Source organism: Melospiza melodia, unplaced genomic scaffold (genome assembly GCF_035770615.1).
Source record: "Melospiza melodia melodia isolate bMelMel2 unplaced genomic scaffold, bMelMel2.pri scaffold_55, whole genome shotgun sequence".
Classification (NCBI taxonomy): Eukaryota; Metazoa; Chordata; class Aves; order Passeriformes; family Passerellidae; genus Melospiza; species Melospiza melodia.
In genome coordinates, this window is record NW_026948799.1 from 2476126 (window position 1) to 2479891 (window position 3766).

Sequence of the window (3766 nt, forward strand, 5' to 3'; positions counted from 1 at the left end):
CGCGGATACTTGCATGTATATACCTAGCTGCCCCTGTGGCTACAGACACCCCCTTTTTAGCTGAACGCCTTGACAGGAGCTTTACCAAACCAGTGGCATCCTAATGCTCTTTCTGTTTCAAAATCAGAAACTCAGTCACTAAGAAAGAGCAGGAAGACATACAAAAGCCAGGTAAGGATACACCCTAACCTAAGTAGAGAGGAAACATCTACTTACTTGTGAAATGTGTCATAAAATAGGCACCATAAGTAATGCCATAGGCAGCGAAAAGCAAAGGAGCAATTCACTCAATCATTTTAACACTGCCCTGCAAGTTTGCAGGCTGTGCTCACACAGTGGAAAAAGCAAGGCTCCTGTGAGTGTGCAACAGCCCACTGACAATTGCCTCAATCAGAGGGAAGAGAATTAGAATGATTGTGAAGTATGTGAATGAGGCTAGTTGGCCAATAATGATGAAGGGGTGTCCTACTGGCTGGCTGCCTGCTCAGGTTAGGATGAGGATGTTGGCGACTAGGGTTCAGAACAGGATTTGTGATAGGGGGCGGAAGGGTATTGATCATAGTTTTGATGTATGTAGTAGTGGGGTGAGGAATACGACGAGGATTGAGGCGGCTAGAGCTAGTACGCCTCCTAGTTTGTTTGGGATGGATCAGAGGATGGCGTAAGCAAATAGGAAATATCACTCGGGTTTGATGTGAGGAGGGGTGACTAGCGGGTTGGCTGGAGTGAAGTTTTCTGGGTCACCTAGGAGGTTGAGGGAGAATAGGACTAGTGAGATGAGTAGGGAGAGCATTAGTACGAATCCTAGGATGTCTTTGATGGTGTAGTATGAGTGGAAGGGGATCTTGTCACAGTCTGTGGGAATGCCTAGCAGGTTGTTTGAGGCTGTTTTGTGGAGAAAGGTGAGATGGACGAGAGTAAGGCCTACGATGACGAAGGGAAGGAGGAAGTGGAGAGCGAAGAATCGGGTCAGTGGGGTTGTCGACAGAGAACCCTCCTCAGGCTTATTTGACTAGTGTTTGCCTGATGTAAGGGATGGCTGACAATAGGTTTGTGATTACAGTAGCTCCTCAGAATGATATTTGGCCTCATGGTAGGACGTATCCTACGAAGGCGGTTGCTATGAGGGTTAGGAGGAGGATGACTCCAATGTTTCAAGTTTCTTTGTTTAGGTATGAGCCGTAGTAGAGTCCTCAGCTGATGTGCGGGTAGATGCAGATGAAGAAGGAGGCTCCGTTTGCATGGAGGTTGCGGATGAGTCAGCCGAATTGTACGTCTCGGCATATGTGAGCGACAGAGGAGAAGGCTAGATGGGTATCTGCTGTGTAGTGCATAGCTAGCAGAAGACCTGTGACGATTTGAGTAATTAAGCAAACGCCTACTAGAGACCCAAAGTTTCATCATGTTGAGATGTTTGATGGCACTGGGAGGTCGATTAGGGCGTTGTTGATGATTTTGAGGATTTGGTGGTTTTTATGAAGGTTGAGGGCATTGGTCATTTCTGTATGTGGCTATGAGGATTATGAGAATGGATAAGGTGAATGATCCTAAGTAAGCTTTTATTAGGCCTGAGTGGAGGGTGGTGGCAGTTTTGGTTGCTATAAGTTGTAGGCTGGCTAGCCCCTCTGGACCTACTATTTTGTATCAGGAGAGGTCAATTAGGTGGGATGCGATGTTCTGTCCTCCTTTGAGGAAGTTGGTTATACTTAGGCAGTGGGATAGGGGGTTAAAGTATCCTAGGGATGTTGAGAAGTTTGAGAAGGGGGCTTGTTTGGTCAGGATGAGAAAGCTTTAGCTTGGACAACAGGAGCAGGAGCCTCGTGAGGGGCCTTCAGCATCTCCTCAGTGCATCCAAATATTTGAGCCACTTTTGGAAATGACTTTTCCCCCTTTTTTTTTCTTGGTTTTTTTTTTTTTTTTTTTTTTTGGTTGGTTTGCTTGGAGGAAGAGGCTGTTCATTTTCTTCTTCTCCCAGCTAAAGTTCTTTTCATCATTATTTTCTGCCCTTTTATAGCACTGGGACTGGGTCTGCTAGAATTTTAATTTCCAAGGTATCACTTCTGGAGAATGCAGTAGTTTTGCATGAGAACACATCATTCTGTGCAGGGACCTTGGTGCAGAAGGAACTGTTGTGGTTCCAGGCCAGCCAGTATGGCCTTACAGATCACTTTGAGCTTAGTAGTGCTCATGCCTTTTTGCAGCCCAGGGAATCAGTGTGTGTTGTGTTTGGGAATTCAGCAGGAGGTCAATGCCCTTGCATTCCAGCTGCTCCTCAGAGGTCACAGGAGCTGGAAGGGGCTGGGCTGCATTTCTGATTCCAGCCACTTCAGCACCATCAGTGTGGTCGAGTCCAAGAGAAGAACTTGCCTGAGCACAGATGCACAAAGAGTGCAGTTCCCAGTGCAATGCTCTGGGTCTGATCCCTTTCTGTAAGGACCTACATGTTCCACATTCCCCAAGAGTGTGCTTTTTTGAAGCAACAGGAGAGCAATCTCAGGATTGTAGCTGAGTGTGGCACTGGCTACCAAGTTCTGATATCTGTAGCAACAGAGAGGACAGTAAAGAGACATTTCAGTAACGAAATCTATCTATCTATCTATCTATCTATCTATCTATCTATCTATCTATCTATCTATCTATCTATCTATCTATGTAACATTTACATAATTGAATCTTCCTGGCTCTGGTCCAAGGCAGTTGGAGGTGCAGAGCTCACCTAAAGCATCCCTTTCAGGAGAGGATTAGAGACATGTTCCCTCAACCGATTCTGAGCAGGCGGAGATGTTTTCCCCTCCAGATATGATGGTTTTTCCCTTCAGAGTTGTTTCCCTCCTCTGGCCTCTTGTGCCCTGAAGTCTCCAGTTAATTCTTTAAATTTCTGCCTGTCCTAGTGAGGTGCAACAATTCCATGTTTAGGTGGTGTTTGGTGACTCTGGTCACATATGCATTACATGACACATGGTTTCCTTCACTGGCATCCCCAGGGTTGTGTAAGTGCATTCGTTCATGGAGCCTTAGGAGAGTCTTCTCTTTCCCTCAGCAGCAGCAGCAGGGAGTGGTGGCAGGGTCAGGACGAGGAGGAGGTGGCTGCCCTGGCCCTTTGCTCCCGGGCCCCAGGCCAGGAGGGCTCTGGCTGCAGCAGGGCACTCTTCGGGCAGCCCCTGGCAGCCTCTGCACGGAGCACGGCACGCTGCCCCATCCTTCTTGTGCCACTTTTCTTCAGCAATACCCTAGCTCCTTTTCACAAGGAAAGAACTCCAGCAATCTAAAAAGAGATCATTCAAGTACAGTTCTACCTGCCTTTGCATTGTAGTTCAGGGCATGTATTTTTTTGTCTAGAATTTCATGATTTTTATGAAAACATGCATTCATATCTGCACATTTTTGTAGTTTTTATTATTCATATACCAAAACACACCTTTTAAAATTCTTAATTTATTGCAGTTTGTAATTTTGAGGTAGTATATTTTAAAATGTCACAAAACAACACCCTTTGGGTAGTTTTTCTCACTTTAAAAAAAAAAAAAACCCATAAGCCATTTTAGTCTCTGTCTCTCCAAGTTGGTTCATACCAGCCTATTTCAAATCAGGGCTACAATGCTTTTATAGGATTGAGAGAGGTCCAATGAAATGCACACCAGTGATTCCTCTTGTGCAATGTCATGGCCCTGCCATAAAGCCTCTTTTCACTTTTTTTTTTCTCTCATTAGCTCAAATGCAAATGCACGTTTAATTGTGAACTTACACAAGATGAGCAAAATCAAAA

General features: G+C 45.4%; 1 pseudogene; it reads right to left on the minus strand.

The window, feature by feature from the left end:
* Nucleotides 1-370: 370 nt before the first annotated feature.
* LOC134413884 (cytochrome b-like) lies at nt 371-1499 on the minus strand (annotated as a pseudogene).
* Between the last annotated feature and the right edge of the window lie 2267 nt (nt 1500-3766).